Source organism: Piliocolobus tephrosceles, chromosome 2 (genome assembly GCF_002776525.5).
Source record: "Piliocolobus tephrosceles isolate RC106 chromosome 2, ASM277652v3, whole genome shotgun sequence".
NCBI lineage: Eukaryota > Metazoa > Chordata > Mammalia > Primates > Cercopithecidae > Piliocolobus > Piliocolobus tephrosceles.
In genome coordinates, this window is record NC_045435.1 from 80,001,274 (window position 1) to 80,015,864 (window position 14,591).

At 41.5% G+C, this 14,591-nt stretch overlaps 1 protein-coding gene across 2 annotated transcripts in view; it reads left to right on the forward strand.

Annotated features, from left to right (window-relative positions):
- Positions 1–14,591, forward strand: part of ERC2 (ELKS/RAB6-interacting/CAST family member 2) — a 970,858-nt gene that overhangs the window by 35,213 nt on the left and 921,054 nt on the right. The gene's annotated exons all lie outside the window — the stretch shown is intronic.

A 14,591-nucleotide genomic window follows, 5' to 3' on the forward strand; every position in this document is an offset into this window, starting at 1 on the left:
TTCCTTCTAGAATGAGTGAAGTTTGTTCTCTAAGTAGCAAATTGAACAATATGAAATGGAATTGGATCAAATGGGTTTGCTTTGTTAGAGATACACAATAAATTTTAACTTGGTGTTTTTGCCTTCATCCATTCAGCATTAATTAATTATCAACTACGTGCAAGTCACCTTCATACTCTTCTTTGATCCATCCTTCATGCCACAGGAAGAACAGGTTCCTGGTGTCTATCTGCAGTTGTGCTATTTTCCTGCTTTAAAGCCCTCAGTGATTACTCATTGCCTCCAGAATAAAGTCTACCTTCTTGACTGAGCCCATAGAACTTCTACCAGAAGGCCTGGGCCAACATTTCCAGCCTTTTCTTGTGCCACCTCCCTCCACATCTGTGCTTTCTGCATCACTGCCTGGTAATTCCTGCACACACCCAAGGTTTTGCACTGCCATGCCCTTGCTCTTGCTGCTCCCTTCCACTGGTGGCCTTCTCAGCACCTGCTTTTCCTGCCACCTCTCCTTCAATCCCAGCCAGTCTTCATTTCCAAATCCTACCTATTCTGTCAGGCCTGTTTTTTATGCTGCTATTTTCTTTTCTTTTTTAATGCCTACTCTATTTCCTAAAATGCTGCTATTTTTATAAGAGCTTTGGAATCAGACATACCTGGGTTTAAACTCCAGCTTCATATCTCTCTTTCTATCTCTCTCTCCTTTTTTGTTTCAGAGACAGGGTCTTGCTCTGTTCCTCAGGCTGGAGTGTAGTGATATTGATCATAGCTCACTGCAGCCTTGACCTCCTGGCTCAGGTGATCCTCCACACCTCAGCTTTCTGAGTAGCTGGGACTACAGGCACATAGCACCACAGCCTGCCAATTAAAATGATTATTTTTTCTGTAGAGACAAGGTCTCGCTATTTTGCCAAGGCTGGTCTTGAACTCTGGGCTTCAAGGAGTAATTCCAAAGTTCTGGGATTGCACACCTGGCCCCAGCTTCATCTGCAGTTGGTGCTTATAGAAGTGCTAAGAGCTGGGGTATAGGGAATGTGATACCACATGGCTCAAAAATTCCCAGATATTATTTAACTTTCTGAAGGAAATTGAGATAACTCTAAGTTGACTGAACAAGTGATTTTCCAATTACTGGCTTTGATGTTGGTCTAATGAAGTGCTCTGCCTTTCTTGGAGTCATCTGCTGACCTTCCTAACTGTTTCCCTGACAACTTCTCCTTTGGAGTTTAAGCGCCTGTAGAAGCATTTGTGATCTATATGAAAATCTGCCTTTTGTCCTTCTTCTATGTGTAGAAAACAATCACCTTATCCTTTTGATTATCTAACAGAGCCAAAGCTAGTTTTTGGTTCATAGTTGGAACCGAAAGCTTTGTTCTTCACTCTAAAATGATGCTCTTCAGTATCATTTCTGCTTCTTTCTGATTTTGCAAGTTCATAAAGTCTTTATGAACCTGTTCTACAATGCACATTTCCCCCTAGTCTTATACTGGTTTTCTCTTCATTTTAATTTTTTGGAAAATGGTTAAAGCAGTTTAAGAATGGTGCAAACAGGGACAAAAAGTTTGAAAGCTCTTCTCTAAACTGTTAGCTCCAAAGTGATTTATCTCATGCTTCTTTCATTAAATTTATCTTTAAGCACAGACCCCAATTATACATGTATATTTATTTATAAATTACAGGATGCGTTATGCTGCCAATGTATTATGTGTCTTCTAAGACATCCACAAAGAGTTAAATGTAGATGAGATAGAGCAAAATAATACACTGAGATACATTTTAGTGACATATAAAATCTTTTTCACTTTTATTAAAAACATTTTGCACCACTTGTCCATTTCATAAGGGTTAGTTCAGTTTAGAATAGGTGATATCCATAATTCCACTTAACTGTCTCATGTTGCCATAAGCCACGAGTGTGTGAATGCTTGAGGGCACTTCCATTATCCCTTCCTTGTTCTGGTCTGTACTGTGATCACAGGATACCTTGGTATTGTAGGTGAAATGTGACTGTGTGACATATGACTCAGTGAAAGCTCCAGTATTAATCTGTATATTTAATACAAGTAAAACACAATTTTCTCTTTTAGATTAAAAAATGTAAAATGAGGAAGAAGTATGGAGATTTTGAAAGTCAGTTTACTTGCAATATGATGTCTTACAAAGTAAAAAATATAAAGATTGACAAAAAACAAGTTATTAAAAAAAACGGTCTTCTCTTTTTGGAAGTATATTAGGATCCCTTTTAGAAGTATAGGAGTACCTGTTGGTCAGGATAGGGTAAGTTTTGCTGCAGTAACTAACAAACTTCAAATCTCAGTGAATTTACATATTAGAGATTTATTTCTTATTTGCCTAAAGTATGAAGCAGGTCAGGTGACTCTGTGGGACAGGTCTTTTCCGTGCAGTGACTCAGGATCCAGGATTTCTGCATCTTGATGCATGGTTTCAAAGGTTGCTACAGCTGGGGAAGAGAGTGACTGGAGATGGCACATTGGTTCTTTAATTCCTTGAACTGAAAGTGACATAATTGCAGGGAGTAGGAGGTGGAGTCCTCTCTTCTGTCCAGGAAAGGGAGGAGAGACACCTATATGGTGGATAACTACCAGTGGGGTTTTTATGTTTGTCCAAAAGTGGAGCTAGGTGAAATAAAGTTTGGGGAGCAATCTTCTGCTATTGCTGTTTTTTCTATTATACTGCTAGTGCTACCAGTAGACATTTGTTGAGGGCCTACTGTGTGCTAGGCATAGTGCTTAGTGCTTTGTGTACATTATCTTATTTAGTGATTCCATCAGTCATCTGAAGTAGGTGCTAGAACTTTTGTTATTTTACAGATGAAGCATAAATGTAGAGAGAATAAGCAACTTGTCCGAGTTCACACAGTTGGTAAGCAGCATAGCTAGAGTTTAAGGCATTGGTCTATTTGATGCCAAAGTCTAAGACCTTAACTTTATGATCACTACCTCCTTAAAAGATCACTGAGCTGTGATTTAGTGTTATAGGAAGATCCTACTTCATACATGCTAGATGAAAAAATGACTCGTTTTGATAAGATGATTAAGAATGTGATTATTATTATCATTATTGTTTTTATTTTGAGACAGGGTTTCACTCTGTCACCCTAGGCTGGAGTGCAGTGGTGCGATCCTGGCTCACTGCAGCCTTGAGCTCCTGGGCTCAATCACTCCTCCCACCTCAGCCTCCCTAGTAGCTGGGACTACAGGTGTATGTCACCATGTCTGGCTAATTTTTGTACTTTTCTGTAGAGATGGAGTCTTCCTATATTGCCCAGGCTGGTCTTGAACTCCTGGGCTCAAGTGATCCTCCCACCTCAGCCTCCCAAAGTGCAGTGTTATCTTGGTGCTGTCACTTGTGCTTTTGCCTCATGATGTGTTTTCTTAAAATGGAGAAGAGTGGGGCAAGGGATTATGGACATCTAACTCTTTGGAATGGCATGATTACAGGTGTGAGCCACTGTACCTGGCTGGAATTTGTATTCTTAACTAGGAATGTATTTCTTTTTCCTAGAGATGGTTTTTGTGCTATTTAGGGTTTTCACCATTTACCATAACTTAATTTCCTTTTAGAGGAAAAATCATGGAAACTTTTTCTGTATGGAAGAAAGAAATACAAAAGAGATAAGGGACATTTGATTATGGTTTCTTATCCACAATAACCAGAGATTGCATCTACCAAGGTAATTCTTTCAGGGGTATTTAGATATTTAGAATTTCACTAACCTAAGTTCTAATGATCTAAAATAATTTTAACTGTTCTGTGTGAAGAGAAATTGGAAGCAAGTCCATTATAGGGTAGAGGTAAGGAGATTGAAGTGCTCTTGTATAGGAAGTTCATAGTTTTATAAATATAATGCTAACTAGCACAGCCCTTTCCTTCTTATGTGCAGTATAGTCGCGGGCTCCTGCACATCAGTTTCTTTGCAGTAGATTTTGAAGTCCTCATGGTTCTTTCTAAGGGAGCTGAACCCAATTCCAGATCTAAGGCAGGATGCTGAACTCCCTCTCTGTGTTACAGGGAGTGCAGGACTGTTTGGAACCTTGGGGCTAATGAGTAGGTGGCCGTGACCAAATTTCTTATTTGCAAAGGGTTGATACTCAGGTTCTTGGATGGATATGCCATCCCTTCCTCCATTCCCACTTCTTCTCCACCTGGTTCCCTCCAAGGCCTTAGCCACACATCTCTACATGAATATAAATACATTTGCTTTACTGCTAAGAGTTGCAGCACTGAAATTTAGAATCATGTGCTTGTTTGTATAAACCAGAGTGCACGGATGCAGTGTTATCTTGGTGCTGTCACTTGTGCTTTTGCTTCATGATATGTTTTCTTCAATTGGAGGAGAGTGGGGCAAGGGATTATGGACAGCTAATTCTTTGGAATGGCATGAACCCATAGCCCATGCTCTCAACATCACACCTGTAGAACAATTGCGGGAGAGATGAGGAGAAAATATTGAGAATGGATGTTCTGCTGCCACGTGAGGTAGCCCCTTATTATTTTTAGTGGCCTGTGGTATTGGGATAGGTGTTATGAGGGGCAGGGCTGATGAGAGGGTGGATACAACTGTAGGGAAGTAAACTGAACCTACTTTCTCTATAAGAATATAGGTTTGTCTTTTCTTTATATCTTTATTCTATTGTGTGATGGAGATCAAAGAAAGGAAACATAGGAGTGAATACTTTTTTTTTAAGGTTCATAAAAACTTCTATCTTGTAGTTTGGTACATAAGAGTTATTGACTTTTCATATTCCTAGGTATTTTGTGCAATTGTTAACGTTGTATTTCTAATGGATTTCTTCCAAATTAGGTATACATAAAGCAATTTTTAGACATTTTCCTAGGTTGTGCATGGCTAGCCAAGGCTCTGCATGAATATAAATAGCATCACACACTAGGAGATTGTACTAGATCTAATATTTACCCATCTTGCGTGTGCAGAAATGGGACAAGGTCATTGGGAAATGTAACCCAAGAAGTGTAAGTAAACCTGTCTGGGGAATGTTACAGCTTTTAAGCAATGGTTATATGATCATTTCTATTTTTGGCTTAACACAATAGGAAAGAATCTACTCTAAATCAATATTAATATGAGTTTTTGATGAGTTTTTGATCCAGTTTCAACATAGGATTTATTGATTCTTATTTTGAACATGAAACTTGCAAAGATCGAGACGGATCACATTTCTGTGTTTCCTTTATCAGTACTGCTTTTCTTTTATTTGTATAACTGCAGGGCCTTTTGTTTTCTTTTCTTTCTTTCTTTTTTTTGAGACTGAGTCTTGCTCTGCCGCCCAGGCTGGAGTGCAGTGGTGTAATCTTGGTTCACTGCAACCTCCACCTCCTGGGTTCAGGGAATTCTCCTACCTCGGCCTCCCGAGTAGCTGGGACTACAGATGTGTGCCAGCACGTATGGCTGATTTTTGTATTTTTAGTAGAGATGGGGTTTCACCACGTTGGTCAGGCTGGTCACGAACTCCTGACCTCAGGTGATCCGCCCGCCACGGCCTCCAAAAGTACTGGGATTACAGACGTGAGCCACCGTGCCCAGCCTGCAGGGCCATTTCAACAGGGGTCGTTCAACTATGTTCTATTAAAATACGAACTTCACTGTAAGTATCCAGATATGATGAGTTGTGCCAATTGGAAGTGAGTGATAGAATTTCATCAGGTTTGTGGGTGGAACTCAGATGTACTCACTCCTCAGACTTGCCTTACCTCAGACTTACCTTCTTCCAGGCTCCTTTCTTTCTACCACTATAAGTCTAAGAAACCATGGATCCTTCAAAGCCAGCATTTCCAAAGTGTGTGCAGGGAGATAACATTTTTCTTTTTTCTTTCATTTTTTTTTTTTCTTTTTGAGACGGAGTCTCGCTCTGTCGCCCAGGCTGGAGTGCAGTGGCCGGATCTCAGCTCATTGCAAGCTCCGTCTCCCAGGTTCACGCCATTCTCCTGCCTCAGCCTCCCAAGTAGCTGGGACTACAGGCGCCCGCCACCTCGCCCAGCTAGTTTTTTGTATTTTTTAGTAGAGACAGGGTTTCACTGTGTTAGCCAGGATGGTCTCGATCTCCTGACCTCGTGATCCACCCGTCTCGGCCTCCCAAAGTGCTGGGATTACAGGCTTGAGCCACTGCGCCCGGCAGATAACATTTTTCAAAAGGGATTTTCTGGTCAGTCCAGTGTAACACCCAACATATTGGATATGCTTATCCTGGAAATTCATAATGCATGTGTTTTGTGGGGGTTGAATTATATATCCCCCACAAAAAGATATGTTGGAGTCAGAGTGATGTGAACAGCAGACATTTACCGTCTCGGAGTTCTGGAGGGAAGAAATCCAAGATCAAGGTGTTGGCAGGTTGCTTCCTTCTGAGGGCTGTGAGGGAAGGGTCTGTTCCAGGCCTCTCTCCTTGGCTAGTGCTTGATCACCTTCTCTCTGTGTGTCCTCACGTCATCTGCCCTCTATGAGTGGCTGTGTCTGCATCCAAATTTCTCCATTTCATAAGGACACCAATCATATTGGATTCGAGTCTACCCTAATGACTTCATTTATGATCTCTGTAAAGACCCTGTCTCCAAAGAAGGTTACATTCTGAGGTACTGGTGTTTTTTCGGGGGGAGGGATACACAGTTTGACCCATAACACATGCAGACTAATGTAACATATTACCATATGAAATGCTCTCTTTCAGTTAAAAATGTTTACTGGGCTGGGTGCAGTGGCTCACGCCTGTAATCCCAATACTTTGGGAGGCCAAGGCAGGAGGATTGCTTGAGTCCAGGAGTTTGAGACCAGCTGGGGCTATAGCAAAACCCTGCTTCTACAAAACAAACAAACAAACAAAAAAACCCCCAAAAAACAAGATATGTATTAAAGTTGGTTAATTCACCAATTTTCTAATCTTACTCCACTGTGAAACTTTTTTTTTTTTTTTCTGAGACAGGATCTCACTGTGTGACCCAGGCTGGAGTGCAGTGGCATGATCACAGCTCACTGCTACCTTTACCTCCCTAGGGTTAAGTGATCCTCCTTCCTCAGCCCCCAAGTAGCAGGGACCACAGGTGCACACCACCACATCCAGCTAATTTTTTTTTTTTTTTTTTTTTTTGTAGAGATGAGGTTTTGCCATGTTTCCCAAGCTGGTCTTGAACTCCTGGGCTCAAGCAATCCACCTGCCTCAGCCTCCCAAAGTGCTAGTATTACAGGGGTGAGCCACTGTTCTCTGCCAAAACTTAAACTAAGCACCTATGTATTAGGCAGCTACTGCTGCAATAATGCTGTGTAACAAGCCATCTCAAAACCTATGGCTTAAAACACAAGCATTTATCTGTCTCCCTCACATATCTGCAGGTTGGCTATAACTTAGTTGGACTAAACTGGAAGTTAGGTTTAGGTATGTTCCACGTCTCCACATTCTCCTTGGAACAGCAGCTATTCAGGGCTTCCTCTTCTCATGGTGGATCACAAATGCCAAATGTACGACTAAACCCCACAAACATGTTTAAAGCCTTGGCTTTCATCATTTTCACCAACATTGTGTTGGCTAAAGCATGCGATGTAACCAAGCCCAAAGTCAGTCATGTGGAGGAAATTTACTCCCTGCCAAGGCAGAGGGGGAGTGGAGTGAATATACATACATATATTTAAAGTCCCATCTGTTACAAATTATAAATATTCCTAGAAATAAGGGTATAAGGCCACACTTTGGGAAAGGCTGCTCTGCTTCAGGAGCATCTCTGGAAGTGAGACCTTAAAGGAGACCTGTGAAGGTGGATGAGCACTTTCTATGTGGTTCCTTCCATGTCTGGCCCTTCCAAAGTATCCTGATGGTGCTAGACATTCAGATGCAGTCACTCCTCACACCTGTCTTTTCCCTTACGTTCTCTCAGGCTCCCTTCTTTCCACTAGTATAAGTCTGAGAAATCCTGACTCAGCTTCAGGCTCCTCCTCCTCTTCCTCAAGTATCTGGCCAATGAAACCCAAGTGGAAATCTGGGGGATTCTAGGAAATCTTTTTCCTTCCTGATAAAGGAACAAATATCACCAGCAATTCTCCCCAACTTCTTTCTGTCTTGAGGGTTGATGTGATGGATGGAGCTGTGTCAGCCACATTATAAGCATGAAAGAAAGGCCATAGAAAGAAAAGAATAGACAAGTCCAGAGACGTGTGAGCTGCCACCTCTGAGTGACTGCACCAACAGCAGCAGTGACCTGCCTCTAGATGTCTAGTCATGTGAGAAATGAAACCCGGAGTTGTTTAAGTCACTGTTGTTTGGGCATTCTATTACTTGCAGTTCACCAATTGATAAAACATCAGAAACCATTAATTGATAACTGTTACTCATAGTAATTGCCAGTTCCGATAACCTCCCCCCACCCCAACAAGCCATGGCATGTTTCAGGGAGGTTCAATGAAATCTTAAAGGACCTTACACATTCAAATGAAGAAACCTCCTTACTAATTAATTTGGGCAAGACTTCAAAGTAGTGACACAAACGCTGCTCAAAGCCTGCATAAGCCAAAAACAAAAACATGTGGGGGGGCGGTGAATTGATTAGTTCTTGTAACAAAATTACAGAAAGGATCAGATGTGGAGTTTGGGGTTACTGGATCCAGGGCCTTAAACTGTAGCAGGACTTTGTCTCTCACCATCGCTTCATCTCTGGTTCTCAATGTCTGCCTCTGTCTGTATGTGAGCCTCATTTTTTCCTTTGTGTGGTGGGCAGTCTTGGCTGCCAGTACCCTAGGGTCACAATTGAACGGTCAAGAGAGACTTATGTCTTCCCTTCCCACTTGGAAATTTCATGGAGGGACTCTGATCCCGCCTTGTTCGTATCCTCCCTCCAGGACTTGGTGAGTGTGTATGTGTGAGTGTGTGGTTGGGGGATGGTGGGGGCGGGTATGTGAGAAGAGGTTACTGCGATTAGTGACCCTATTAGAACTGCAGGTGTTGAGAGAGGAGCAGTTCTCTAAAGGAACTGGGATGAAGAGGGACCAGATGCTCCAAGACAAAAACAGATGTCAACTGCCTTGACTTGAGCTGTCCTTAGTCACCTCCGCTCTCCAAATGTTTTAAGGGCTTATCAGTCATCATGGGGTCTGAGAACTTAAGAAGTCAATCATATGTTGCATCTGTGTGTAAGGTGTTTCATTTTAATTCCGAGTTGAAGTGTGAGTGCTTGTGTGTTTTCCCCAATGTTACATAGGCACACGGATTTAGAACTGGATAATATAGTTTAGCACCACAACATACCTTGGAATGCTGAATCTCAGAAGGACAAAAAAAATGACTCCATCTTCTCATCTTGAAACAGTCTTCCTTAGCTCTTCAGAGAACTGTAGCTTTTCTCTACTTTTCCAGAGAGCTGGAAAAATTTTGGTCCAGACTTAGATGATGACCTACTTAGATGGAAACTACAATTTTAAATGCCTTTCATAGATGAGTGAAAACTTCTTTTGGTTTTGAAGATAGATGAGATGGCACAGAGCCAACAGTTGGTTTCTTTGTTTGCTAGAAGGTAGGAGAATGATTTGAGGTGAACTATACATCTTTGTCACAGATGTCAGCTGGTTTTGGCCTCAGTAATCTCTTGCAGTCGGCCCTAGAATCAGCCATGTGTACCACATTAGTGGCCTTACAGATTCTTATTCCCAGGTTTTCTTCTGAAAGACTTGGCTAATGGTAGGAAAATAAACATTCTTGTGTGCTGGACCTTGGGAGATCTAAATGATTTCCATCTTCCATTTTTCTCTCTGGATTACTTTATTTGGGTGATGGGATTACAGCAGCACATAAGCTACCAAAAAAAAAAAAAAAAAAACCAAAAAAACATTTCAGGGCGTTTCAATGAATAGGTTATTTTAGTCTCACTTGCGCCAAGGGCACTTGTTGAAACCAAGCTCCAAGAGGGAAAGACAGGAGGAGTGGTCACCCCCAAAACATTCACCCCCAAAATATTCACTGTTGTTGGCTATCGACAGCATCCTTAGAGAATTTTAAGAGGCAAGTCTATGTTAACAGCAGAAAAGTAACAGAGCGATTTTATGGGCCAAAGCAGATGGGGTGGGTTCTGAATGTGGCCTCTTCTGGCCAGAACACAATTTCAGTTTCTATAATTAGTTGCAGGTGGAGCTCTTGTGTTGTTGTTTCAGAGTCCACTGACATCTGTGTGCAAATTCCCACCACCCCCAGTTGGCATTTGGACTCAATAAGTGGTTTGGCTTCACAGGAATATAGAAAATTGTAAATCTATTTCACAGACACACACAGATAAAGCTGCTGTAAAGGTCAGGTTCTGAAAGCTGTGGAAAGCATTTCAAAAGTTTGGGAAGTAGGTTTTTAGGTAGAGCGTGGGCATGCAGCCAAGAGCTGGGGCAGTCTGACAACTGAATTCTGGCGCGTGCAATTTCTTCTGTTTCTCTGTGAAGCCAGCGCTTGATTGTGTCTTGTAAGTAATGTGCAGCCATTTTGTTTTTCAGTAGGAAAGACCTGGTGAGAAGTAAAGATCGAGGCAGCTACTTTTCATCTTACAAGCCCGTGGCTGGGCGTGAGCTGTCTGGTTTGGCTCCATACATTGATTAAGTTAACTTGGTAGTTCTCAACTGTGGGCGTTTTTTTCTCCAGGGGACATTTGGCAGTGTCTGAAGACATTTTTGACTATTACAACTTGGAGGATGGTAGCTACTGGCATTTAGTGAGTAGAGGCCAGTGATGCTGCTAAACATGCTACAGTGCACAGGACAGCCCCTGATGTTGTCTGGCTCAGAATGCCAGTGGATACAAAGTTGAGAAACTGGGTTAACTAGACGATTACTGTAACTTCATTTTGCATATCATGCTTTGCCTTCACTGAATGCTTTACCTTCACTTTGTGAACTGATGATCAAAATGCATGTATTTTTGTAAAAATGATGGTATAAAAACTAAAACATGATTCATCATTGTGTGGGAAAGAATGAATTGTCAATGCTGTCTTTTTAAAATGTATTCTTCCAATTATGGATTAGTAATCATGAATCTTCAAATTTCTTGAATTCTTTTAGAAGTAGACATTTGGTAAATAGGTGTCAATCTTGTTAGGAAATGGACAACTCATAAAGGAAATAAACCTATTTTATAAAACTATAATTTCTTTACACTTTCACTGACTTTATGGTGGCTTTTGTCCATGTCTGACAAAAGGGGAGGGGAAGTAAGCATTTTTGAGCACCTTCTATGTGCCAAGAATTTGCTATTTTCTTTCCATGTGTGAGCTCAACAGCCCTGCAAGACACATAGCATCTCTATTTTATGGAAGAGAAACAGGTCACAGAGAGATTGAGTGACTTGCCTGAGGCCTCACCGATAGAGCTGGGATCGGATCTCTGGTATGCTTAGCTCTAAAATTGTTCTCTTTCCACTGTCATGAAGGGAAAAACAACAAACTTTCTTGAAAACCAAGGAATCCAGTACTGAAATGGAAGTGCTAAGATAGAGTAGAAGAAGCAGTGTGTTGCCTGACAGCATCTTGAGCATGCTGTCAAAGAAGTATACAGAAAGGACAGAGAGCAAGAACAAGGAAGCAAGGAACAGGCGAGGAGGGAGGGCCAGCGGGAGGTAGCAAACACATTCTTGTCAAGTAAATGAGCAGAGGAGAATGCCAAAGGAGCACTCCTGTCTTGGAAAGCCATCCAGAAGGATGGGAGGAAGCAACTCCAGGACTGGCTGGAAAATTAAAACCACAGGTGGCAGAGGAATGAGGGAGATTCTCTCTCAGGATGCTCATTAAAGGCCTGGCAGATCCTTTCAGGTGGTTGTGACTGACAAATTCCCTGAATCTACAAGAGCAGAGCTTCAGGGACAGGGCAGCTCTTTACTTTGGGTTACTGGACTTCAGTGAGGATGGTCTCATTAATAGAACTCCTCCTGTCCTTACCTCTACCTTCAGGAATTTCAGAGTGCCTCGCTGGCCTCCTAGCCCAGGGGGCCTTCAATAGGCACCTCTCAGCTTCCTCCTCAGTTGGTTTCTGACCTCACTGAGGTGATACACTATGCAGGCTTTGTCTTTTGTTCCACATCTTGTGTCTCAAAATCAGATCTTCCTCTCTTGGGTCCCATCCTTTCTGATTTCTGCCTCTGCCAGCAACTTTCCCCTGTGAAATCTCTTTTTTGTTCTTTTTGAGAATCCAGACCATTAGTAAACAAATTTACTAATTTATTCACTTTCCCTCATTTAAGGGAGAATATGGTTGCAAGTAGCAGAAACCCATTCAAGTTTAAGGAAAAAATAAGTAGGGAGGAGGGATTTGCTGGGAGCATATAAGGCTACCTACTAGATATTAAGGGTAAGTAGGGTAGCCAGGTGTCACATGGAGTGGGAATCTGGGATCAGTTGGAAGATGATGAGGAATATGAACAAAGCCAGTCTCCATCTCTGTCTCTGCTCTGTCTCTCCTATATATACATACACATCTCTGTCACTCTTATTTTCTCTCTTAATATCTGTTTTTATATATCTCTTGTGAAAAAGTGGCACTCAAGGAAAGCGTGTGTATTTTCTTCATTCAAGTGCTCACCAGGGACAGCCTAGAGTTGCGCTGTTGCAACTTCAAATTCAGAGAACCAATAATACAATTGACCTAGCTTGGGTCTAGTCTCTTCTAGGTCCAGTCAGCTGTGGCCAAGGGAGTAAGTCACACATCCATGCCCCCTCAGCAGAGTTATGAAAAAGGTCTCTCTGAGAAAGGGGCATGATGAGTAGATTCTGTAGCAAGGGAGTGTGTGGGTAAGGTGGTGAGGAGGAAAGGACAGCCATTGCTGGGAAATATGCTTGTGCAACATGTAGTTAGAAGCTTGCCTTAGTTCTAGTATTAGGAGGACCAAGACCAATCCAGAAAGACTTTTATAGTCTGAATAGTTAGCTTCTGTTAACCTCTGTCTATAACTAGTTAACCTCTGTCTATAACTAGCCATTTCAATAACAACTTCAGTAGCCTCCTGGAATCTCTAACCTCCACACTCACTTCTTCACTCCTTACCTCTATTGTGCCCCCTAGAGAAATTCTGGAAGTTATATTGACCAATACCAGGATCAATTAATGTTATTTTACCATAGCGGATCCACCTGGCGCTTTTATATACTATCAGAGTGCATCTTTGATGGAAGTAAAACAAATTCTCCCCTTTCTATAAATTCCTGTAGTTTCACTGGAGACTTTGGTCTCCAAAGTGGATGGGAAAATAGTACTAATTAGGATCTGTACACTTTTAGAAGTAAGTAATAATTTGGTGGTTTCCATTTTAAAGGATAATTGGGCCAGGCATGGTGGCTTATGCCTGTAATCCTAGCACTTTGTGAGACAGAGGCGGGAGGATCACTTGAACCCAGAAATTTGAGACCAGCCTGGGCAACATGGCAAGATCCTGTCTCCACTAAAAAATTAGCCAGGTGTGGTGGTGTGTGCCTGTGGTCCCAGCTACTTGTGAGGCTGAGGTGGGAGGATCACTTGAACCTAGGAGATCATGCCTGCAGTGAGCTGTGTTCATGCTACTGCACTCCAGCCTGAGTGACAGAGTAATACTCTGTCTCCAAAAAAAAAAAAAAAAAGTATAACCATTTAAGTTCTAAAAACGAGTGGCTCGTGAGTACATATTATCTGAGAAGGAATGGAAAGAAATTAAAATTCACTGATTCATCCCTTGGAAAAGCTTTCTAAAATATCTATGTGAAATAATACAAAAGTTTCCAAGGAATCCTAAGACCAATAGAAATCAGTAAATCTATGAGATGAACAATTGGACAGTGCACATGATGGCCAGATTTAGAACTTGCTTAAATTTAGAAATGTGCCAAATAATAAATAAAACTGCCTTCTCAAAAATTTTTAACTTCTCTTCGGGATTTTTACCTTTGGGAAGCCATGTACTCTTTGAGAGCTGATGAAACCGTCATAATTTTCCCTAGAAAGATGTGCATAACCTGAATTGTGCACAACATTTCACTTCCTCATCCCTACTGCAAACTTGAAGGGCATCTCAGGATATTTAGATCAAGATCCTCTGTCTAGATATTATCACTTCATAAAATGTTGCACATGTATTGGGAGTAAGTGGTTCCCAGTGATTAGTGAAACAAATGAGCTCATGAAGACATGAGACATGTCTTCAGTTCACTGCTATTCAGTTTGTGCTGAGAAATAGGGGGCATGTGACAGGATTTTGGTGATAAACGGTATGTACTTGGTAAGGTAGAAACTTGCTGATGGACTGTACTGCATTCAGTAAATGTATTCAGATACAATATACTGGAGGTGGTGGATTTTAGTCTACCTACAGGAATAAGTTACCTTGAAAGAGTTTGCATAGCATTAGGTGTCATAGTAAAGCACATCTTTAAATATTTTCATTAAGGACTTTTTGTTCATTACGCTTGTCTGTGGGTATGAAAATTCCAAGTTTACCTCTGACAATTCTATTTCACTTATTTGTAATTGCAACTCAAATTTCATACTGCAAATGCAATTATGCTGTAGGCATTTGTGATAGAGCAAGGTGATTTGTTTTTCTAAGACCACCAGAGTGGGCACAAAAGAACCAGCG